At 46.8% G+C, this 25,348-nt stretch overlaps 1 protein-coding gene and 1 long non-coding RNA gene across 4 annotated transcripts in view; one reads left to right on the plus strand and one right to left on the minus strand.

The window, feature by feature from the left end:
• Positions 1 to 293: 293 nt before the first annotated feature.
• Positions 294 to 25,348, plus strand: part of CTCF (CCCTC-binding factor) — a 78,113-nt gene continuing 53,058 nt past the window's right edge. For all 3 annotated transcript variants that reach the window (XM_015126406.3, XM_028841525.2, XM_077984321.1), the window contains exons 1-2: positions 294 to 492; positions 9,364 to 9,480. The gene's annotated coding sequence lies outside the window, so the exon portion shown is untranslated. The remainder of the gene's footprint in view (positions 493 to 9,363; positions 9,481 to 25,348) is intronic.
• Positions 13,112 to 14,551, minus strand: LOC144337652 (uncharacterized). Its single transcript, XR_013411063.1, has 3 exons — positions 14,162 to 14,551; positions 13,712 to 13,834; positions 13,112 to 13,374 (listed from the first exon to the last, which is right to left on the minus strand). It is a non-coding gene; the product is annotated as an uncharacterized LOC144337652 (long non-coding RNA).

The following is a 25,348-nucleotide window of genomic DNA, read 5'->3' on the forward strand; positions in this document are numbered from 1 at the left end:
GGCCTCCGCCCAGGAAGCCCCACCCAGCGGGAGCCGGGACGCCGCGGCGCCGGCAGAGCCCACGCGCGACCCGGCGAGGGCGCGGAAGGGCGCGTGCAGCGTGACGACGCGACTCGCGGCGCGTCCCGTGACGCCATCGCGCCCGCTTTTGAAAGTTGGCGCCCGGGGCCGCCTCCCATGCTGCCCTGCGCCAACCCCTCCCCTCACCTTTCCTCCCCCGCCCTCTACTCGCCGCCCGGCCGGCCCCCCCACCCGTCCCTTCCCTTATCAGCACCCGCGGCCCCGGCAGCGCCGACGCAGGCGCACTGCACCGCGCCGCCGCCATTTTGTGTCCGAGCCTGTGGAGCGATTAAACCGTGCGCGGAGCTGCTTCTTTGGCGGCAGCGGCGGCGGCGGTAGCCGGTGCGGACGCGCGGAGCTCGCCGGAGACGCCGGGTGGCCGGAGCCGTGGAGCGGCGGCGGAGCGGGCGCCGCGGGGGGTGTGGCGCGGAGGTAAGGGGGCCCGGGGTGGAGGAGGTTTCGCGGGCCGCCTCTAGGTGTCACGATGGGGCCGCTCCGGTCGGCGCTGGCTGCAGCCCGGCGCCAGCGCCGCCGCCGGGGGGTGTTTGTCTCCCTCTACCGTCCCTGCTGCGGCGCGGCCGCCGCCATTGCCCGTCGCCGCCGTGGCCTGGCCGCCCCCCCACCCCCACGCCCGTCCGCTAGGCCTCCCTCCTGGCAGCGCGCTAGGCCTTGGGCGGCGGCAGAGGCAGAGGCCCGCGCGCCCGGCGACTCCATTTTCCTTCCTTTGTCTCTGCCCTCGAGGCCGGTTCTTGGCCGGCCGATCGCCCGGCCGCGGCCCGCCCTCTGTCCTGTGTCCTCCGCCCCTCCTGTGGCGGGTGGCACCAGCTGAGACGCTATCTCCGCGTCCCGGCTTCGGCGCCCGCCTAGCTAAAGGGTTCGGACCCACTGCCACCGCGCGCTCAACCAGGTCCCGGTGCCGTATGGGTGTCGGGCCCTGGCCGTCGCGTCTCGGGCTGCCCCTCCTCCAGCCCGCCCCGTCCCCGGAACCTACCCTGCCGCCCTGCGTGCCTCCCCAGCTGCTTGGCTGCTCGGCGGTCGCTCCCAGTCCGCGCGTCGCCGCCGCTGGTCTCCGTCTCCGCCGAGTGGCGCAGGCGGCGCTGCAGCGGCTGCGAGCAGAGGGACCCCAGAGCTGCCGAGAGCTCCCTCTGCAAGGCTGGCTGAGCTGCTCGCACCTCTACGCCGCCTGAGCGGGCGGGGGGACGCGCGCTCGCCGCCCCCGCTGCGCCCCCAAACTCGCGCCCGGGCTCCTGGCTGGACCCGACCGGTGCGGGCCCCCCTTCAGGGGGCGGAAAAGATGCGAGTTCCGCACCAAGTAGTTTTTATCCATCCGGGTTCGGACTCCCCAGCCCCTTGGAGTGATGGCAACCTGACTGTGCGCTCAGAGATCTCAAAGGGACTGAAACTTAAATTTCACTCTGATCTCAAGTGACGTGACAAATTTCTGAATTTGGGAGTATGGGCTGAGTCCTTAGAGTTTCCCTCCCGCTTTAAAATGTCCTCACACTAACTTAGTACCTGATGCTCTAGGGCTAGGCGAAGGCGGTTCTGCCCCGGGATTGTGCAACTCGATCTAGAGCGCCAGTAGGGCAGAATGAATTTATTCTTGACTGGTAATTTGCCCATACGATGAAATATGAGGGTTGATGTTGTAATTGAATCCTGGGTCACTTGCTGCAGATGGTTTATAAATATCTACGCCTAATGTAACTACTGTTTAGTAGGAGACTTCCTGTAGCCCCGAGTTCAGCGTTAAGTAAACATTCTCGCATACGTAGTCTTCATACTTTGAGTTTCAATCAACTAGGAAAGTTAAAACTCTCAAGTCCGCATAGGTGGGAAAGGAGGTTAAACAGGGCATATATTTAAATTTATTCGGTCCTTAAGTTTTCTTCACTAAAAAGCTTCCCGTTGAATTGCGGGAGTCTTTTGCTTTTCCTTAAATATTCTAGTGCCTTAATATAGTTCAGTGCAGCAGTGGCTGTATCAGTTTGGGTTGTTTTGGAGAAAAAAAAGTCTGGATTAACATCTTTTTAGGAAGGAAGCTATGTTAAGTTTATGAAGAAATTAAACAGCCTGATCCTAACCAAAGTTGTCCAGTCCACTGTATGTAATCTCAATCTGTAGCTCCTCACTGCAGTCCTCTTCGTAGGCACGCTTTCTACGTCTCCTTTTGGAACCCTGCAATATGTTCCTGCTGCCCCTCCCTTCCTGAATAAAATTGGAATGAGTAAATGCAGTAGCGTTGATTGATAGACTTGGGAATAGAATCACCTTTATCTAATATATTAATCCAATTGTGTAATTTATTGCATTCTTTTGTGACTTTGTTTTCCTTTTGAAATTGTGGTTAAGTGGCATTTTTTTTTAAGCTCAATATTGAGTTAAAAATTAAAATACAGCAGGTGTGTAATTGAGCCAGGAGTAAAGCTTGTTTTCCCGGGTTAGTACTGTGCTCCATAGACCATATTTTACTTCTTGGTTTGGTTGTTTCATATGCAGTCATCGGCTTCTTGAGTTTATACATCATTTATGCTGTTTTAGTGGGATAGACCTTTTCCACATAGTTGCTATCCTTTGGAATTCCCATATGCCAGGAATCATACTTTGTTTTGTTTTTATTAGAAAACTAAATCTACAGAGAGAATAAATTGAGGATGAAATGATATGTCAGGGTAACCCAGAAGACTTTTTTTTTTTTTTTTTTTTTTGAGACGGAGTCTCATTCTGCCGCCTAGGCTGGAGCGGCAGTGGTGCAATCTTTTCTCACTGCAACGTCCGCCTCCCAGATTCAAGCAATTCTCCTGTCTCCACCTCCCAAGTAGCAGGAATTACAGGCCCGCGCCACCACACCCGGCTAATTTTTGTATTTTTAGTAGAGACGGGGTTTCACAATGTTGGCCAGGCTGGTCTCGAACTTCTGACCTCAGATGATCCACCCGCCCTCCGCCTCCCAAAGTGCTGGGATTCCAGGCATGAGCCATCTCGCCAGGCCAGGACCTATTATTTAAATCAGTGATACGAGGATGATTAAAACAGGAATGTTTGCTTACATAAGAAAATACTGTCTATTTAAGAGTAGTTCTGGCTGGGTGCGGTGGCTCACACCTGTAATCTCAACACTTTGGGAGGCCGAGGCGGGTGAATCATGAGGTCAGGAGATTGAGACCATCCTGACTAACACGGTGAAACCCTGTCTCTACTAAAAATACAAAAAATTAGCCAGGCATGGTGGCATGCACTGTAGTCCAAGCTACTGGGGAGGCTGAGGCAGGAGAATCGCTTGAACCTAGAAGGTGGAGGTTGCAGTGAGCCCAGATCGCGCCACAGCACTCCAGCCTGGGCAACAGAGCGAGACTCCATCTCAAAAAAAAAAAAAGTAGTTGTAAAGGTTAACTTTAGCGGGATCTATTCAACCTATGTAAGAATTTAGGAGGTGAAGTTATCCTTAAGATGCATTCAAATTCTAAGAGCTTTAGGGTTTTATTTTAAAGTACACATGCAAATGAGGGCACTCACCTGGGACTTGTGAGTGGCTTGGGGAGTTCCTTGGTGGAAGCCACTTGTGCCTGACTTAAGGCCCTGGGGTGGAATCTTGGGCAGAGCCTTGTAGCCTGGTGCTTGCTGGCCAAGAGTCACCTCTAGAGACTCTTTTTTTTGCTTCAGGGATGCTGCTGCTGTCGCAACCACTCCACATCATCTATGTTATAGAATCCACCTAATTTTTTAAAACTAGACCATCTGTCTGCCTAATTTACCTGTCTTGGCTCCAGATGACTGTTTTGCCAACAATTAGACCCCTCTTCAAACAACTCAGATGCATTATGATTTAAAAAAGAACAGTAATGGCAAATAATGTATAACTTTGAAGACCATGGTTCTCAACTGATGTGTAGATTTGTAGGTGGGACATGGTGGCTTACACTTGTAATCCCAGCACTTTGGGAGGCTGAGGCGGGCGGATCACCTGAGGTCAGGAGTTTGAGACCAGCCTGGCCAACATGGTGAGACCCCATCTGTACTAAAAACACAAAAAATAGCTGGGCGTGGTGGCATGTGTCTGTAATCCCAGCTACTCAGGAGGCTGAGGCAGGAGAATCGCTTGAACCCTGGAGGCAGAGGTTGCAGTGAGTTGAGATCGCGCCATTGCACTCCAGCCTGGTTGACAGAGTGAGACTGTGTCTCAAAAAAAAAAAAAAAGATTTGTCTTACCGCATTTATTTTGTTGTTGTTGTGGGTTTTTTTTTTTTTTCTTGAGATGGAGTCTCGCTCTGTCTCCCAGGCTGGAGTGCAGTGGCATGATCTTGGCTCACTGCAAGCTCTGCCTCCTGGGTTCACGCCATTGTCTTGCCTCAACCTCCTGAGTAGCTGGGAGGACTATAGGCGCCCACCACCATGCCCGGCTAATGTTTTGTATTTTTAGTAGAGGCTGGGTTTCACTGTGTTAACCAGGATGGTTTCGATCTCCTGACCTTGTGATCTGCCTGCCTTGGCCTCCCAAAGTTCTGAGATTACAGGTGTGAGCCACCACGCCCAGCCTGTGGGGTTTTTTTGTTTTGTTTTGTTTGTTTTAAGACAGGGTCTTGCTCTTTTACCTAGACTGGAGTGCAGTGGTGTGATCACAGCTCGCTGCAGCCTCCACCTCCCTGGCTCAAATGATCCTGCCACCTCAGCTTCCTGGGTAGCTGGGACTAATTTTTTCTAGAGACAGGTTTTTGTCATGTTGCCTACCCAGGCTGGTCTCAAACTCGTGGGCTCAAGCAATCTGTCTGCCTTGGCCTCCCAAAGTTCTGGGATTAGGTGTGAGCCACTGTGCCCAGCCCATTTTTTTTTAAACACCTGTAAACTTTGTGTAGTCTATCTTTGTATCTTCCCTGCTAGTATCTTTGTGCATTTTCTCAGTGATTTAATATTTGAATGCAAAGGTGTGGCACTGCATATAGACTGCCAAAATACAGTCCAAAGATCAGGGTTAGGATGATATTCTTTCACACGTGATCCTTGTTTTTGGTCACTCTTGGAATTTTCGGGGGCAGAAAATTTCATTCCCTTTGAGGTATGCTAGTAATAATAACGGACTTCAGTACAGAAGTGTTGCTTGGACTAACTACGCTAATCACCTATTTCTGTTACTAAAAATTGTCTCTCAACAGAGGAGACTAGCTTCATCTAAGAGAGTATTATATCAGTTTTGTGGAGTTTAGCTAATTGTGAGATGGATTTCCTCTTAGAAGATGTACCTCATATGCCAAATTGTTTGGAAACTTTTTTAAAAATACATTTTAATTGAGGCAGGGTCTTACTCTGTTGCCCAGGTTAGAGTGCAGTGGCATGATCATAGCTCACTGCAGCCTTGAACTCCTGGGCTCAAGCAGTCTTCCTGCTGCAGCCTCCCAAGTAGCTGATACTATTGGCGTGTGCCACCATGCCCAGCTGATTTTTTAAAATTTTTTTGTAGAGACAGGATCCTACTATGTTGCTCAGGCTGGTCTTGAACTCCTGGACTCAAGCAAGTCTCCCACCTCAGCTTCCCAAAGTGTTGACATTACAGCTGTGAGCCACCATACTGGGCTTTTTTTTTTTTTTTTTTTTTTTTTGAGACAGGTTGTCACCCTGTTGCCCGCACTGCAGTGCGGTGGTGTGATCATGGCTCACTGCAGCCTTGTCCCCCACCTCCCCCAAGTGATCCTCCAACCTCAGCCTTCCAAGTAGCCGGGACCACAGGCACACACCACCATGCCTGGCTTATATATATGTATATATACACACACACACACACACACACGTGTGTGTATATATATGTGTATATGTGTGCATATATATATATTTTTTAAGATGGAGTTTGCTCGGTCGCACAGGCTGGAGTGCAGTGGCATGTTCTGGGCTCAGTGCAAACTCGGCCTCCCAGGTTCAAGTGATTCTCCTGCTTCAGCCTCGCAAGTAGCTGGGATTACAGGTGCCTGCCACAGTGTCCAGCTAATTTTTGTATTTTTAGTAGAGACAGGGTTTCACCATGTTGGCCAGGCTGGTCTGGAACTCCTGACCTCAGGTTATCCACCCACCTCAACCTCCCAAAGTGCTCGGACTGCAGACGTGAGCCACCGTGCCTGGCCTTTTTTTTCTTCTTCTTCCCTGAGACGAAGTCTTGCTCTGTCACCCAGGCTGGAGTGCAGTGGCGCGATGATGGCCCACCGCAACCTCCGTCTTCCAGGTTCAACCAGTTCTCCTGCCTCAGCCTCCTGAGAAGCTGGGATTACAGGCGTGTGCCACCATGCCCAGCTAGTTTTTGTATCTTTAGTAGAGACCGGGTTTTTTCACCACGTTGGCCAGGGTGGTCTTGAACTCCTAACCTCATGATCCACCTGGCTCGGCCTCCCAAAGTGCTGGGATTACAGGCATGAGCCACGGTGCCCCAACTGGCTTCAAACTCCTAGGCTTGAGCAGTCCTCTACCATGGCCTCCCAAAGTGCTGGGATTGCTGGTGTGAGCCATCACACCTGGCCATATTATTTGGAAACTTTTTTTTTTTTTTTTTTTTTTGGGACTGAGTCTTGCTCTGTCACCCAGGCTGGAGTGCAGTGGTGCGATCTCAGCTCACTGAAACCTCTGCTTCCTGGGTTCAAGCAATTCTTCTGCCTCAGCCTCCTCAGTAGCTGGGATAACAGGCGTGCACCACTATGTCTGGCTAGTTTTTGTGTTTTTTTAGTAGAGACAGGGTTTCACCATGTTGGTCAGGCTGGTCTCGAACCCTTGACCTCATGATCTGCCCGCCTTGGCTTCCCAAAGTGCTGGGATTACAGGTGTGAGCCACTTTCCCCAGCCTATTTGGAAACACTTAATTCAAATTTAGCTGTTTATTTCACTTGGGATTTTCTTTTTTTCTTTCTTTGAGACAAAGTCTCACTCTGTCGCCAGGCTGGAATGCAGTGGCACGATCTTGGCTCACTGCAACTCTGCCTCCTGGGTTCAAACGATTCTCCTGCCTCAGCCTCCTGAGTATGAGTAGCTAGGGCTACAGGCTCGCGCCACCATGCCCAGCTAATTTTTGTATTTTTAGTAGAGACAGGGTTTCACTATGTTGGCCAGGATGGTCTCAATTTCTTTACCTCGTGATCTGCCCACCTTGGCCTCCCAAAGTGCTGGGATTACAGGTGTGAGCCATTCATTATGCCTGGCCTGGGATTTGCTTTTTTTTTTTTTTTTTCCTCTCTCTAGACATAGGTTCTACTCTACCTTTGCTCGAAGCTTGACAGTTCATTTTGTAATTTAGGGTGAAAAGATGCCATCTAACAAAGTATTCCATTATTTGACTAAAAAAACTGTTTCATTGCTCTGCTTCTAGGATTTTCTTTTTTTTTTTTTTTTCCTTTTCATGGAGAACGGGGTCTTGCTATATTACCCAGGCAGGTCTCGAACTCCTGGCTCAAGCTATCCTCCCGCCTCGCTTCTAGGATTTTCAAAGCTCAATAAAAGCTCCTTCTGCCAGTTTTTGTTTGTTTGTTTGTTTGTTTGTTTTGAGACGGAGTCTCGCTTTGTCGCCCAGGCTGGAGTGCAGTGGCCGGATCTCAGCTCACTGCAAGCTCCGCCTCCCGGGTTTACGCCATTCTCCTGCCTCAGCCTCCCGAGTAGCTGGGACTACAGGCGCCCGCCACCTCGCCCGGCTAGTTTTTTGTATTTTTAGTAGAGACGGGGTTTCACCATATTAGCCAGGATGGTCTCGATCTCCTGACCTCGTGATCCGCCCGTCTCGGCCTCCCAAAGTGCTGGGATTACAGGCTTGAGCCACCGCGCCCGGCCCTCTGCCAGTTTTTTAAAGACGGAATCTTGCTGTGTTGCCCAGGCTGGAGTACAGTGGCGTGATCTCGGCTCACTCCAACCTCCAGCTCCTGGGTTCAAGCAATTCTCCTGCCTCAGCCTCCTGAGTAGCTGGGATTGCAGGTGTGCGCCACCACGCCTGGCTAATTTTTGTACTTTTAGTAGAGATGGGGTTTCACCATGTAGTTCAGGCTGTTCTCAAACTCCTAACCTCAGGTGATCTACCCACTTTACTCGGCCTCCTCAGTTATCTTACTAAACTGGAAAGCATAGCCTTTAGTTGTGGCATGAACAGACTTAATCAGGAAGACTGCTGCTTGCTGAAGATATGGAAATAGACTGTTAGAGGGCCATTACTGCAGCCATAAGAATTATTATTATTGTTATGTATTTATTTTTTTTTGAGACGGAGTCACACTCTGTTGCCCAGGCTGGAATGCAGTGGCACGATCTCGGCTCGCTGCAAGCTCTGCCTCCCGGGTTCATGCCATTTTCTTGCCTCAGCCTCCCGAGTAGCTGGGACTACAGGTGCCTGCCACCGCGCCCGGCTAATTTTTTTTTTTTTTTTTTTTTTTTTTTTAAGATGGAACCTCTCTCTGTTGCCCAGGCTGGAGTGCAGTGCAGTACAGTGGTGCGATCTCGGCTCACTGCAAGCTCTGCCTCCTGGGTTCACACCATTCTCCTGCCTCAGCCTCGCCAGCAGCTGGGACTACAGGCGCACGCCGCCAAGCCCAGCTAATTTTTGTATTTTTAGTAGATACAGGGTTTCACCTTGTTAGCCAGGATGGTCTCAATCTCCTGACCCTGTGATCCCCCTGCCTCAGCCTCCCAAAGTGCTGGGATTACAGGTGTGAGCCACCGCGTCCGGCCTAATTTTTTTATTTTTTTGTATTTTTAGTAGAGACGGGGTTTCACCATGTTAGCCAGGATGGTCTTGATCTCCTGACCTCGTGATCCACCTGCCTCAGCCTCCCAAAGTGCTGGGATTACAGGTGTGAGCCACCACACCCGGCCAAGAATTAATTTTTTGGAATTTTGAGTGTGTGTGCCGTTATTTGGTTGCAATATTGCAGTGGAGTTTTTTTTTTGTTCTTGTTTTAGAGGGGACAAGATCTCTCACTTTGTCAAGCAGGCTGGAATGCAGTGGCACAGTCTCAGCTCACTACAGCCTCAAACTCTTGGGCGAGTCTCCCACCCTGGCTTCCCAAAGTGTTAGGATTACTGGTGTGAGCCTAGAGTACCATTTTGCTACTTACAAATCTTTAGTCATTTATATATTTAGCAAACGTGTGGAAAAATAAGTGAATGTTTCGTTATTGGCTTGATGGTGGACATTTATGGAATGGCTCAGTTAGTGACATGACATTAACAGGTGTTTTGTTTCTTTCCCAATTTTTTCTGTCTTCAGTTTTCCCTCATTTTATTTTTTATAATCTATGTGTATTTGTATGAATTGAGTGTTTCACAAAATGATTTATGCTTTTCTTTTAGAATGATTACGGACCTGAAGCCAAAGAACAAGATGCACTAGTGGATGGATTGCTGACCAGGGGCTTGAGAGCTGGATTCTGTTTTCCCTCCTCAAACTGACTTTGCAGCCACGGAGAGGTAAGTGCTATTTCCATTTTTTTCTATCTTAAAAATGGTAGTAATATAACCCTCCTGGAGTTAGAGGATTTGTTGGCTAATTCTTGGGTATAGAGGATGCAGGAATCAGGTGATTGAGAGCATACAGGCTTCATAATCAGAGTTCTGGGTTTGAAACTCTTAACGATGATATATTAGCTGGGTAATAATAGGGCAAGTTACTTTAACCTGTCTACTCCTGTAGTCCTCACTTGTGAGAGAATAACACCACCAATCTCAGAGACTATTCTCAGATTTAATGAGAATGTGTTTTGTAAAGCGTTAAGTACTATTCTGAACATGTACATAGAAAGATCTCAGGAAATTGTGGTTTCTTTTCTGTAGAAACCCTTGAAATGTATATTTTGATTATTGGCAAATGAACTGAAAAGAAAGTCCATGATCTGTGGCTACTTGTAATTTTGATGAGAAACAGATGGAATCCTGTTATTGGGTAACCTGGTATCCTGGATAAAAATTGTCATAATTTGAGTTAGCCTAGCTTATTGCCCATTTTGCATCAGGGAGTGACAATAATTATTATTTTAATTTAGCCTATAATTTCTGCTATAAAATATAATGGATATTATATGGAACTTGGAACAGGCCTCTTATAAATATTGGAATCTGCTGTGCTTTGGGATCTCATAAACAACAAAGTGGGATTCTGGTTGTAAAAATTATCTCTTCTCACGGTATCAGAAAGCACATCTTTTTTAGACCTTAGAAAAATGTGAAAATAATTTAATTGTACATGGGTAATGGCAAAAAGGAATGTAGAAGTGGAAATTACAAATGCCAAGATTAGATAAGCTTATATGAATGAATCATCTAAATGACTACTGAGATTTTTCTTACAAGCTCTGCCTAGAGCAAATAAAGAGAAGGGAATAGGAATGAAAGTTTGTTATTCTTCAAACCTTTATTTTCCAAATGGGCAACTTGTTTTCCTGCTAGATGGGAAGTACAAGGTCTGTGGTAGTATTCTGTCGCTCCAGAAATAACTTATGCCCTGCAGGTTCTTTCAGGAGTGTTGACACAGAGTGCATACTAATAAGTTGCTGAAAAAAGAAATAATGCTGATTTAAAAACTATTGAGAAATCTAAGCTTTAAGAGTTTAGGGAATGGGTTTATAGGAACATGTTAATCATTTTCAAGTGTTATGACTAGCTTAATTGCTTAGATCCCTGTTTCTCAAATTGGGATATGAATACTCTTAGGGAATCAGGTGGTATGATTTCAGATTACTTGGAGTCACAAGATAGACATGACCCGTCTTCTTAGAACTTCAGTTATGCTCATTGAGGAGGTGCTGAGTTAAGTAATTTAACTGGTAAGTGATTAAATACTAAATATTGGCCGGGCACGTAGCTCACGCCCAGTACTTTGGGAGGCCAAGGCAGGCGGATCACTTAAGGTCAGGAGTTCCAGACCAGCCTGGCCAACATGGTGAAACCCCATCTCGACTAAAAATACAAAAACTAGCCGGGTGTGGTGGTGGGTGCCTGTAGTCTCAGCTACTTGGGAGTCTGAGACAGGAGAATTGCTTAAACCTGGGAGGCGGAGGTTACAGTGAGCCAGGATTGTGCCACTGCACTCCACTCTGGGCGACAGAGTGACTTTGTCCGCCTCCTCCCCGCCCCCGCAAAAAAAAAAGCCAGGTGCGATGGCTCATGCCTGTAATCCCAGAACTTTGGGAGGCCGAGGTGGGTGGATCACGAAGTCAGGAGTTCGAGACCAACCTGGCCAACATGGTGAAACCCCGTCTCTACTAAAAATATAAAAAATTAGCTAGGTGTAGTGGTGGGCACCTGTAATCCCAGTTTCTTGGGAGTCTGAGGCAGGAGAATTACTCGAACCCGGGAGGTGGAGGTTGCAGTGAGCCGAGATCACTGCACTCCAGCCCAGGCAACAGAGCAAGACTGTCTCAAAAAAACAAAAAAAAAAACAATTAGCTGGATATGATAGTGCGTGCCTGTAATCCCAACTACTCGGGAGGCTGAGGCAGGAGAATCACCTGAACCAGGAGGCAGGCAGAGGTTGCAGTGAGCCAAGATCACACCATTGCACTCTAGCCTGGGTGACAGAGCAAGACCCTGTCTCAAAAAAATATATATATAAAAATATTGTAATATTAAAACAGACATTTTTGGAGCAGAATGAAAACTGTATGATTAAGATAACACAGGTCTTCAACAAAATGAGGCATGAGTGCCTGAGGGTGAGAAGTTCTCTTTGTATAGGTTCTATAGTGGATACATTTGAGAAGCAATACATTTGAGCTATAGAACAGCTCTGCAATCCTCCTTACTTTGTCCTTGTCGTATTTGTGTAGGGAAAAACTCTCAAGCCCAGGTTTTTCCTTTGCTTTCACACAACCACCATCAACACAAAAGAAGACTTACGTGGCTGGGTCCAGTGGCTCAGCCTGTAATCCCAGCACTTTGGGAGGCTGAGGTGGGCAGATCCACAAGGTCAAGAGATCGAGACCATCCTGACCAACATGGTAAAATCCCATCTCTACTGAAAATAAAAAATTAGCTGGGCGTGGTGGCTCACGCCTATAGTCCCAGCTACTCGGGAGGCTGAGGCAGGAGAATCGCTTGAACCCGGGAGGTGGAAGTTGCAGTGAGCTGAGATCATGCCGCCGTACTCTGGCCTGGTGACAGGGTGAGATTCCATCTCAAAAAAAAGAGAAGACTTTCGTGACCAAAGATGGGGTGGAGGGATTTTCCCCACACACCAAACAGTGGATACCAGCTAGGTGTCCTCCAATTCAGTTCCAACACCATCTACCCAAGATGGTGTCAGATCCCACACGTTTAGGGTTCAGTCCCACCCATCCGTCCTACTAGTCACAAGCCCAGTCCTTCAGAGCTTCTAACCAACTGGCTTCAAGTTGAGATTCCCACGACCTCTTTCTTGGGTTCCATTAATTTGCTAGAGCAGTTCACAGTCCTCAAGGAAACACTTCTTTAGATTTGCCAGTTTGTTAAGAAGATTATTTATTTTTGAGACAGTCTCACTGCATTGCCCAGGCTGGAGTGCAGTGGCGCGATCTCTGCTCACTGCAACTTCCCCGTCCCAGGTTCAAGCGATTCTCCTGCCTCAGTCTGCCCTGTAGCTGGGATTACAGGTGTCCACCCCCATGCCCAGCTAATTTTGGTATTTTTAGTAGAGATGGGGTTTTGCCATGTTGGCCAGGCTGGTCTCAAACTCCTGACCTCAGGTGATCCACCCAATTCGGCCTCCCAGAGTGCTGGGATTATAGGCATGCACCACTGCACCCAGCCAAAAGCATCTATTCTTTTTCTTTTTTTGAGATGGAGTCTTGCTCTGTTGCCCAGGCTGTAGTGCCGTGGTAAAATCCTGGCTCACTGCAAGCTCTGCCTCCCAGGTTCACACCATTCTCCTGCCTCAGCCTCCCGAGTAGCTGGGACTACAGGCGCCCACTGCCATGCCTGGCTAATTTTTGTATTTTTAGCAGAGATGGGGTTTCACCTTGTTAGCCAGGATGGTCTCAATCTCCTGACCTTGTGATCTGTCCACTTCGGCCTCCCAAAGTGCTGGGATTACAGGCATGAGCCACTGCGCCTGGCCAAAAGCATCTATTCTTTTTTTTTTTTTTTTTTTTTTTGAGACGGAGTCTTGCTCTGTTGCCCAAGATGGAGTGCAGTGGCATGATCTCGGCGGCTCACTGCAAGCTCTGCCTCCTGGGTTCACACCATTCTCCTGCCTGATCCTCCCGAGTAGCTGGGACTACAGGCACCCACCACCATGCCCGGCTACTTTTTTTGTGTGTGTGTGTTTTTAGTAGAGACAGGGTTTCACCGTGTTGGCCAGGGTGGTCTCAATCTCTTGACTTCGTGATCCGCCTGCCTCGGCCTCCCAAAGTGCTGGGATTTCAGGTGTGAGCCACCGCACCCGGCCAAAAAACATCTATTCTTAACTGTGTGTTTTATAATTACTAAGTATTGTGGGGTTTTTTTGTTTTTTTTGAGACGGAGTCTCACTCTGTTGCCTAGGCTGGAGTGCAGTGGTGTGATCTTGGCTCACTGCAAGCTCCACACCCCAGGTTCACGCCATTCTCCTGCCTCAGCCTCCCGAGTAGCTGGGATTGTAGGCGCCCGCCACCACACCCAGCTAATTTTTTGTATTTTTAGTAGAGATGGGGTTTCACTGTGGTCTCGATCTCCTGACCTCGTGATCTACCCGCCTCGGCCTCCCAAAGTGCTGGTATTACAGGCGTGAGCCACCACGCCCGGCCCAGTATTGTTATTAACATACTGCTCTTAATGTAAGTAGCATTTAAGAATTACATTTTCTCCGTATGTCCTTGTGGGTAGAGGTAAAAAAAAGAATTACATTTTCTTTAGTCACGCATCCTGGTGCGTGCCTGTAATCCTAGCTATTCAGGAAGCTGAGGCAGTAGGATTGGCTGAGCTCAGGAGGTCCAGGTTGCAGTGAGCCATGGTCCCACCACTTCTTTTCAGCCTGGGTGACAGAGTAAGACCCTGTCTCAATAAACAAATAAGTAAGAATTAAGTTTTCTGAGGCTGGGCATGGTGGCTCATGCCTATAATCCCAGCACTTTGGGAGGCTGAGGCGGGTAAATCACTTAAGGCCAGGAGTTCGAGACCAGCCCGGACAACATGGCAAAACCTTGTCTTTACTGAAAATACAAAAATTAGCTTGGTGTGGTAGCTCATGCTGTGATCCCAGCTACTCAGGTGGCTGAGGCACAAGAATTGCTTGAATCCAGGAGGTGAAGGTTGCAGTGAGCCGAGATTGCACCACTTCATTCCAGCCTGGGTGGCAGAGCAAAACTCTGTCTTTAAAAGAAAAAAGGAAAAAACACATTTTCTATATTGATAGTGCCTGTTCTTTGGATATGGGTTTTGTATTTGAACCTAGTTGATTCTGAATATACTGAAATGTGACTTTCCCTGAAATGATGTGAATTGGATCAACCCAGATGTGCCTGTCCTGCATCTGCAATATTTATGAAACCCCTGTAATGTGCTCATTTTATACTTGAACACATGGCTTTCTATCCTGTGCCAGGTACTACACTAGGTGCTAGGGTTTCAAAGATGAATAAGAAAAGGAACCTTCTCCTGAGGGTCTTAGGTAGACTGGGCAGGAGATCTGTATATAAGTGTCATTGGTGCTCTGATAAAAGTGTATTCAGGGTGGGCAGGGCACGATGGCTCACACCTGTAATCCCAGCACTTCGGAAGGTCGAGGCGGGTGGATCACCTGAGGTCGGTAGTTCGAGACCAGCCTGGCCAACATGGTGAAACCCTGTCTCTACTAAAAATACAAAAATTAGCTGGGTGTGGTGGCGGGCACTTGTAATCCCAGCTACTCAGGAGGCTGAGGTGGGAGAATCACTTGAATCCGGGAGGCAGAGGTTGCAGTGAGCCAATATTGTGCCATTGCACTCCAGCCCGGGTAAAAGAGCGGAACTCAGTCTCCCAGGAAAAAAAAGTGTTCAGGGTGTAGGGAGAGATTGTCAGTTACAGGAGTTTGGGAAAGATATTAGGAAAGACTTTCTGAAGAAGAGGCCCTGATCTGGGTGTAACAGGAAATGCAAAAGAAGTATAAATTTGATTTTAATCGTATTAGGACACCAAGTCCTGGCCATGCAGCTTAATAGCTGTATGGCCTCGGGCAAGTCTATTAGAGGTGACTTCCTCGGGCTTCCCTTTCCTCTTTATTTTTGAGATGGAGTCTCGCTCTGTCGCCAGGCTGGAGTGCAGTGGCGCGATCTCGGCTCACTGCAACCTCCGCTTCCTGGATTCAACTGATTCTCCTGCCTCAGCCTCCTGAGTAGCTGGGACTACAGGCGCGCACCACTATGCCCAGCTAATTTTTGTATTTTTAGTAGATACAGGGTTTCGCTGTATTGGCCGGGCTGGTCTCAAACTCCTGACCGCAGGTGATCCGCCCACCTCGGCCTCCCAAAGTGCTGGGATTACAAGCGTGAGCCACTGCGCCAGGCCAAGTTGGTTATTGTATATATTTTGCATTAAACTGAACTTCAGTGACCACCAGATAATACAGATGTTAATAAACTAAACAGAAATATTGTGCCAGAGGAAAATGAGTTAGATTTATCAGAAAATCTGTTGAGCAGTGGAGAAGTGGGTAAGAGAACAAGGTCACATCGCATGTTGTGAGGGATATAAAACCCTAACCCATTTAAAAAGATGAATACCAGCCTGGGCAACTTAGTGAGACCTTGTCTGTTAAAAAAAAGAAAAATGTAGCCAGGTGTGGTGGTGCACACCTGTAGTCTCAGCTACTTGGGAGGCTGAGATGGGAGGATCACCTGAGCCAGGAGGTTGAGGCTTCATGCACTCCAGCCTGAGTGACAGAGTGAGACTCTGCCTTTAAAAAGAAAAAAAAAAAAAGAGGACTGTTAACCAGCAAAATGCTTATGAGAGAGGTTTTTTAATAGCATAGTACCAAAAAATTAATTATTATGGAATAAAAGTAAAGAAAATCCCGAACTAAAACCTGGCATATAGCAGAAGCTCAATAAGTAAGTAATTGGATGAATAATGACCAGGGCAAAAGACTAAACAGACATGGAAATAATTAGTCAAAACTAGTAGTGTGAGGGTAGTTTGGTTTGGGGGTCACTTTTTGTTGGTTTTGTATAGTTTGTGTAATTTTTTAATGCAAATAAGTTTTTTTCTTTTCTTAAGTTAGATTAAAGCAGAATTACCAAAATCTGGCTATAACAATATTTAACAATGGGGATTGGTTAAATTATGATACATCCCTATAATACAATGTTGTGTAGTCATTATGTATAAAAAATATGTTGAAATGGCAAGATACTTGAAAAAAAGTACAGAAGAAAGCAGATTATCAACAATATGTATGATATGATCTCATGCGAGAGTAACTATGTGTATATATTGGGGAGGGGACTACGGATTTGGATATACGCCAGAATGTGTATGTAAAACCTATAGGTAGGTTTCTTTAAGCTTTTCCTGTTGCCTGTATGCATAATTTCTTTTTTTTTTTTTTGAGACGGAGTCTTGCTCTGTCACCCAGGCTGGAGTGCAGTGGCCGGATCTCAGCTCACTGCAAGCTCCGCCTCCCGGGTTCCCGCCATTCTCCTGCCTCAGCCTCCCGAGTAGCTGGGACTACTTTGCTGGGACTACAGGCACCTGCCACCTCGCCCGGCGAGTTTTTTGTATTTTTAGTAGAGACTGGGTTTCACCGTGTTAGCCAGGATGGTCTCGATCTCCTGACCTCGTGATCCACCCGTCTCGGCCTCCCAAAGTGCTGGGATTATAGGCTTGAGCCACCGCGCCCAGCCGCCTGTATGCATAATTTCTAAAGGAAAAGGGAATGCAGTACAGTAGGAAGTAGCACTGAAACTTTCTAATAAAGATAATGAAATGGGCCGGGTGTAGTGTCTCACACCTGTAATCCCAGCACTTTGGGAGGCTGAGGTGGGCAGATTACAAGGTTAGGAGATCGAGACCATCCTGGCTAACATGGTGAAACCCCGTCTCTACTGAAAAGACAAAAATTAGGCAGGTGTGATGGCGGGCGCCTGTAGTCCCAGCTACTCGGGAGGCTGAGGCAAGAGAATGGCGTGAACCTGTGAGGCAGAGCTTGCAGTGAGCCGATTTTGCACCACCTCACTTCAGCCTGGACGACAGAGTGAGGCTCCGTCTCAAAAAAAAAGATAATGTGGCCGGGCGCGGTGGCTCAAGCCTGTAATCCCAGCACTTTGGGAGGCCGAGACGGGCGTATCACGAGGTCAGGAGATCGAGACCATCCTGGCTAACACGGTGAAACCCCGTCTCTACTAAAAAAATACAAAAAACTAGCCGGGCGAGGTGGTGGGCACCTGTAGTCCCAGCTACTCGGGAGGCTGAGGCAGGAGAATGGCGTAAACCCAGGAGGCGGAGCTTGCAGTGAGCAGAGGTCCGGCCACCGCACTCCAGCCTGGGTGACAGAGCGAGACTCCGTCTCAAAAAAAAAAAAAAAAAAAAGATAATGAAATGATAAAAGGTGTTTTTGCCTAGTTTACTTGGCAGTAATGTCTAGACTTCTTGAGTGGAATCGAGAGGCCCACTGGAACAGTTACAGAAGTGCAGCCAGGAGGAGAAGTGCAGCCAGAAGTCCAGCAGGAGGAAGCTGCTGCATCTGCCCAACTGTTAGAGGGGATTGAGGTTGCAGAGGCAGTTCTTGCAGTGTTCCTCCCTTAAAGTTAGTCTTAAACTTTTTAAAAATATTACTAAAGTAATATTTAGTTTCATTCTTTGGAAGAGTCTAATGATTGTAGAATTACATTAGAACCTAAAGAATGCTTTAACTTTGTTTCCCCAGAGCTGAAAACTGTTAATAATCTGGTTTGTTGACTTTGTGCTTTTATTAGCAGGCATGTACGTATAATACAACTTTTTTGTTTTGTTTTGTTTTGAGACGGAGTCTTACTCTGTCACCCAGGCTGGAGTGCAGTGGCGCAATCTCGGCTCACTGCAAGCTCTGCCTCCCGGGTTCATGCCATTCTCCTGCCTTGGCCTCCCGAGTAGTTGGGACTACAGGCGCCCACCACCACACCCGGCTAATTTTTTTTTTTGTATTTTAGTAGAGACGGGGTTTCACCGTGTTAGCCAGGATGGTCTCGATCTCCTGACCTCGTGATCCACCTGCCTCAGCCTCCCAAAGTGCTGGGATTACAGGCGTGAGCCACCGCACCCGGCCAATACAACTTTTTAAACAAAATATAATTGTGCTATGCAAATTTTCTATAACCACCACATTTAATGTAAGAACATGAGGGGAAAATACTTCAAACAGTACAAAATGTTAATAATGAAAAGTAATCTTCAGTCCCACCTCTGAACTCTCAGTTTTCTTCCTCAGAGGCAATAAATACCAATTTTTCATGTATCCATCCAGAGAAAATTCTGCGTATATTCAAACATATAAGTTTATATATCTTGTTTTTTTGTTTTGTTTTGTTTTGTTTTTTCCTGAGACAGAGTTTTCACTCTGTTGCCCAGGCTGGACTGAGAGGCGTGATCTTGGCTTACTGCAACCTCCAGCTCCTGAATTGAAGTGATTCTTGTGCCTCAGCCTCCCAGGTAGCTGGGATTACAGACATGTGCGGCCATGCCAAGCTTATTTTTGTAGTTTTAGTAGAGACATGATTTCACCATGTTGGCCAGGCTGGTCTCAAACTCTTGGCCTCATGTGTTTCACCTGCCTCGGCTTCCCAGATTGCCTGGATTACAAGCATGAGCCAATGTGCCTGGCCAAGTTTATGTATCTTTTTGAAAAAGCACAAATAGGCTGGGCATGGTGTCTCACGCCTATAGTCCCAGTACTTTGGGAGGCTGAGGTGGGTGGATCACCTGAGGTCAGGAGTTCGAGACCAGCCTGGCCAACATGGTGAAACCCCGTCTCTACTGAAAATACACAAATTAGCCGGGCATGGTGGCAGGCGCCTGTATCCCAGCAGGAGGCCAAGGCAGGAGAATCACTTGAACCTGGGAAGCGGAGGTTGCAGTGAGCCGAAATCGCGCAATTGCACTCCAGCCTGGGGGACAAGAGCAAGACTTCGTCTCAAAAATAAGTAAAAATAAAAGGCCGTGCGTGGTGGCTCACGCCTATAATCCCAGCACTTTGGGAGGCCGAGGTGAGTGGATCACCTGAAGTCAGGAGTTCAAGACCAGCCTGACCCCAACATGGTGAAACCCTGTCTCTACTAAAAATACAAAAAGTAGCCGGGCATGGTGGCATGCGCCTGTAATCTCAGCTACTCAGGAGGCTGAGGCAGGAGAATCGCTTGAACCTGGGAGGTGGAGGTTGCAGTGAGCTGAGATTGTGCCATTACACTCCAGCCTGTGCAACAAGAGTGAAACTCTATCTCAAAAATAAATAAATAATAAAAATAAGAAATAAAAAAACACAAATAGTAGCTTACTATACTCGTTGTTCTAGACGTTTGAATTGTTTTCAATTTTTTTTTTTGCAGATGAAGTCTTGCTCTGTCACCTAGGCTGGCGTGCAGTGGTATGATCTCGGCTCACTGCAAACCTTGCCTCCCAGGTTTAAGCAGTTCTGTCTCAGCCTCCCGAGTAGCTGGGCATGGTGGCACATGCCACCATGCCCAGCTAATTTTTGTATTTTTAGTAGAGACAGGTTTTTGCCATGTTGGCCAGGCTGGCTTCGAACTCCTGACCTCAGGTGATCCACCTGCTTCGGCCTCCCAACTGCCCAGGCTTCCTGAAGTGCTGGGATTACAGGTATGAGCCACTATGCCCAGCCTGTTTTCAATCTTTTGCCATTAGAGAAAAATACCCTAGTAGTAGATAACCTTCTTACATACATATCTTTAGACTCGCGTACTAGTGTAAACATAGAGTAAGTTCAGAGAAATTGAATTGCTTGTATACTCCTAGAAGAGGGAATGGTCATGTACAAAGGCCCAGAGGCAGGAAAGGAAAGACCTAGAATGTTCTGGCTACTGAAAGCAGTTCAGTATGATTAGAGGAGAGTATATCAGACTGGATGCAGATCTGCTGATAGGGCCCTGAAGCACATGGTAGGCCATGTGAAAGAGTTTGGACTTGGTTTTCAGCATGGTGGTTTCAGAAGGGAAGTCTTCTTGCTGATGATGGATTTACATTTTAGAAATCCGTGGCCACGGCCGGGCGCGGTGGCTCAAGCCTGTAATCCCAGCACTTTGGGAGGCCGAGACGGGCGGATCACGAGGTCAGGAGATCGAGACCATCCTGGCTAACACGGTGAAACCCCGTCTCTACTAAAAAAAATACAAAAAACTAGCCGGGCGAGGTGGTGGGCGCCTGTAGTCCCAGCTACTCGGGAGGCTGAGGCAGGAGAATGGTCTAAACCCGGGAGGCGGAGCTTGCAGTGAGCTGAGATCCGGCCACTGCACCCCAGCCTGGGCGACAGAGCAAGACTCTGTCTCAAAAAAAAAAAAAAAGAAAAAGAAAAAAGAAATCCGTGGCCACTGCATGAAAAATGGTAGGTAATGGAGCAAGAGGGGAAGCAGGGAAACTGGTTAGAAGGCCATTGCATTGGTCCAAGCAAGATGTAATGCTGTCCTGACTTAAGGTGAGATAATTGGGATTGCTGTTTGTCTAGTTCGTTAAATTATGATGATTATTTTAAATTAATTAACTTAGAGACAGAGTCTCACTCTGTTCCCCAGGCTAGAGTGCTGTGGTGTGATCATAGCTCACTATAACCTTGAACTCCTGGCCTTAAGCGATCCTGTGGTCTTAAGCTCCTGGGTAGCTAGGAGTATAGGGTGCATATCACCAGGCCCAGCTAATTTTTTTTGTAAAGACATCCAGCAACAAAGTTCCTACTAATTGAAGGAACAAAAGATGTTTTTTTGAGACGGAGTCTTGGAGTCTTGTGTTGGTTGCCCAGGCTGGCCTTGAACTCCTGGCCTCAAGCAATCCCACTCCCCCAGGCCGTCCAAGATGTTGGGATTACAGATGTCAGCCACCACACCCAGCTTAGTTTTTTAATTATTTATTTATTTATATTTTATTTATTTACTTATTTATTATTTATTTGTTATTTTTGAGATGAAGTCTCGCTCTTGTCCCCCAGGCTGGAGTGCAATAGCGTGATTTCAGCTCACTGCAACCTCTGCCTCCCGGGTTCAAGTGATTCTTCTGCCTCGGCCTGGGCATTACAGGCGTGTACCACCACACCCGGCTAATTTTGTACTTTTAGTAGAGAAGCCTGCCACCACGCCAGGCTAATTTTTTTTTTTTTTTTTTTTTTAAGTAGAGATGGGGATTCACCATGTTGGCCAGGCTGGTCTAGAACTCCTGACCTCGGGTGATCCACCCACCTCGGCCTCCCAAAGTGCTGGGATTATAGGCATGAGCCACCACACCAGGCCTTACTTATTTTTAATTAGGTTGGAATCCTATTCTGCATCCTCCTTTGTAACCTTGCTGCGTGTTATGAACATTTTTCCTGTTAGATATCTTTTTTTTTTTTTTTTTTTTGAGACAGTGTCCATCACCCATGCTGGAGTACAGTGGCATGATCTAGGCTCACTGCTACCTGTGCTGCCTGGGTTCAAGTGATTCTTGTGCCTTAGCCTCCTGAGTAGCTGGGATTACAGACATGCTCACCAGGCCCGGCTTATTTTATTTTTATTTTATTTTATTTTATTTATTTATTTATTTATTTATTTTTTTTTTTGAGACGGAGTCTGGCTCTGTCGCCTGGGCTGGAGTGCAGTGGCCGGATCTCAGCTCACTGCAAGCTCCGCCCCCCAGGTTTACGCCATTCTCCTGCCTCAGCCTCCCGAGTAGCTGGGACTACAGGCGCCCGCCGCCTCGCCCGGCTAGTTTTTTGTATTTTTTAGTAGAGATGGGGTTTCACCGTGTTCGCCAGGATGGTCTTGATCTCCTGACCTAGTGATCCGCCTGTCTTGGCCTCCCAAAGTGCTGGGATTACAGGCTTGAGCCACCGCGCCCGGCCCTATTTTTATTTTATTTATTTATTTGAGACAGACTCTTCCTCTTTTGCCCAGTCTGGAGTGTGGTGGCGCCTTCTTGACTCACTGCAACCTCTGCCTCCCGGGTTCAAGTGATTCTCCTGCCTCAGCCTCCGGAATAGCTGGGATTACAGGCGTGCACCACCACGCCCAGCTAATTTTGTACTTTTAGTAGAGATGGGGTTTTACCACGTTGGCCAGGCTGGTCTAGAACTCCTGACTGCAGGTGATACACCCACTTCGGCCTCCAAAAGTGCTGGGATTACAGCTGTGAGCCATAGTGCCCAGCACTAATTTTTGTTTTGTCACGTTGACTGGGCTGATGTTGAACTCCTGACCAAAAAATTAGCCGGGCATGGTGGCGGGCACCTGTAGTCCCAGCTACTGGGGAGGCTGAGGCAGGAGAATGGCATGAACGGAGCTTGCAGTAAGCCGAGAATTGCGCCACTGCACTCCAGCCTGGGCGACAGAGCAAGACTCCTCTCAAAAAAAAAAAAAAACTTTTGTTACTTCAAATTAGTAGGAACTTTGTTGTTGGATGTTAAGTGGCATGTGTACATGCTTTAGTTTTCAGAACTGTTCTTTTGGGCATAGCAATCCTTGTTTGCCCTAACTTTTTGCCTCTAGTACGTTGTTTCTACCTATTCCTCATTAATTGAATTATTTCTAAAATATGAGCATTGACCAGACATGGTGGCTCACGCCTGTAATCACAGCACTTTGGGAGGCTGAGGTAAACAGATCGCTTGAGTTCAGGAGTTCAAGACCAGCTTGGGCAACATGATGAAACTCGGTCTCTGCTAAAAATACAAAAATGAGCTAGTTATGGTGGTGGGTGCCTGTAATCCCAGCTACTTGGGAGACTGAGGCAGGAGACTTGTTTGAACTCGGGAGGTGGAGGTTGCAGTGGGCTGAGATTGCGCCATTGCACTCCAGCCTGGATGACGAACAAAACTCCTTCTCAAAACAAAAAAAAAAGTCGTCTTTTTTTAAAAAAAACTGTGAAGTGGTGATACTGGTTCCCTTCTAACCTATAAGTATTACTCGAATTGATAACCTAAAAAAACTATAGGATATTAAAGCCAAAAGAAAATTTAAGTCAATCCCTTCATTTTACAGATAAGAAAACTAAGAGGCAAAGTGATTCACCTAAGGTCACGGATGTAGGACAAGTGCTTATGCCTTTTTTGTTCTTCCCTAGACTGGCTCTGAATAGTCTTTGTGTTTCCCAGAATTTCCTCCTGCTTTTGGTTCTGTAGCTAATTATTTTATACATTCATTTTTAAAATCTCTTTTGACAGAAAAACATTCATCAATGTGTATCTCTAGAAAAACAATGTCGAGGCTGTACATTACTGCTCTTGGGTATAGTATACAGGCCTTTTTTTTTTTTTTTTTTTTTTTTTGTTAGAGTTTCGCTCTTATTGCCCAGGCTGGAGTACTGTGGCGCAGTCTTGGCTCACTGCAACCTCCACCTGCCAGGTTCAAACAATTCTCCTGCCTCAGCCTCCCAAGTAGCTGGGACTACAGGCATGTGCCACCACACCCGGCTGATTTTTTGTATTTAGTAGAGACAGGGTTTCACCATGTTGGTCAGGCTTGTTTCGAACTCCTGATCTCAGGTGATCCACCCACCTTGGCCTCCCAAAGTGCTGGGATTACAGGCGTGAGCCACTGTGCCTGGTTTATACATGTCTTCAGTGTGTATTTTTCAGACGAGCAGTAATGTTACCAACTTTTAAAAAGTTTGCCAACGTTTGCAGTGATGCATTACTAGGCTCTGACTGACGATAATATTAAAGTTCAGTATCTAATAAGATTTTGAGCTTACTCATCTTCTTAACTCAGGACTTTTCAGAATTCTTCAATCATCTTTGTGTGATAAGAACAGAACATCCTTAGAGGCGATATTGGTTAGCACTTCTGTTTTTAATGCAGTGCACTTGGACCACTGAAAATTTTTAATTATTCCAACCACTACTTTTTGTTTATTTGCTTAAATAAACTCTAATATAACAAATCTCTGGACTAGCATGGTCACTATCACATATTATAAAGCAGGTAGAAGATATTTTACATTTACAGAGGTATGATGCAGAACTTTTCTATAATAGAGAATATCCTAATTCTTTTTAGTATTTCCTGTGTTTTATCTCTTATACCTTTCTACTCCTACTTAAAAATTTTTAAGGTTATGTTGAGAGTATAAAATAATAGTGACTCTTGGTTTGTAATTTTTTTTCCCTGTCCATTATATTGCTATTTATTATTACCACATTGGTATTTGGTACAAGTGTCCATTGTTGTATTTAAACTGTTAGCTTCTGATTTAATGTTAACTTTACAGGTGAACCCCTTTACCAAATAAAAGTTGTCTTGGTTTTACTAAGTAGCCTTCATGAGTGAGTCCTAGGTTACAGAGATATTATAATTCATAAAAATAAAAACCACAACAGTTCACCCTATCATGTGTGCCCATTTCTGCAGGCTTTTTTTTTTTTTTTTCTTTTTCCCTTCTTCCATGCCTAGAGATTGTCCTTACTACCTAGAGATTGTGTTAAATATTGGTTGTACCCACAATAGAAGTGAAACTTCAAGGCTTACTCTGCCAGGCACAGTGGCTCATGCCTGTGATACCAGCACTTAGGGAGGCAGAGGCAGGAGGATAGCTTGAGCCCAGGAGTTCAAGACCTGCCTGGGTGACATAACAAGACCCCATTCTCCACAAAAGGGGAAAAAGACAAAAGACTTAGTCATTGAGTCATACATTCTATTATTGCATATATGAGGATTATATTAGTTTTGAGATAGGCTTTGTAGTTTTTTTTTGTTGTTTGTTTTGTTTTGAGACAGTGTCACCCAGGCTGGAATGCAGTAGCGCAGTCTTGGCTCACTGCAGCCTCCGCCTCCCAGGTTCAAGCGATTCTCCTGACTCAGCCTCCTGAGTAGCTGGGATTACAGGTATGCACCACCACACCAGGCTAATTTTGTACTTTTAGTAGAGATGGGGTTTTACCATGTTGGCCAGGCTGGTCTTGAACTCCTGACCTCCGGTGATTCACCTGTCTTGGTCTCCCAAAGTGCTGGGATTGCAGGGATGAGCCACCATGTCCAGCCAGGATCTATATTTTTTAAAGCTCACCAGAATATTCTGATAGTAGAATATTCAGAATATTCTGATAGTAGAGTAGGTTTGGGAATCATTGCTCAGGCAGCATCTGTCCAAAATTCATAGAAGTACCTGTTAGGTGTTGTGTAAATCCTGCATTATGTGTGTGTAATTTGTTCCTATTTTGTAGCATGTTTGTTCAAGGTGATAG

Source organism: Macaca mulatta, chromosome 20 (genome assembly GCF_049350105.2).
Source record: "Macaca mulatta isolate MMU2019108-1 chromosome 20, T2T-MMU8v2.0, whole genome shotgun sequence".
In the NCBI taxonomy this organism is placed as follows: Eukaryota; Metazoa; Chordata; class Mammalia; order Primates; family Cercopithecidae; genus Macaca; species Macaca mulatta.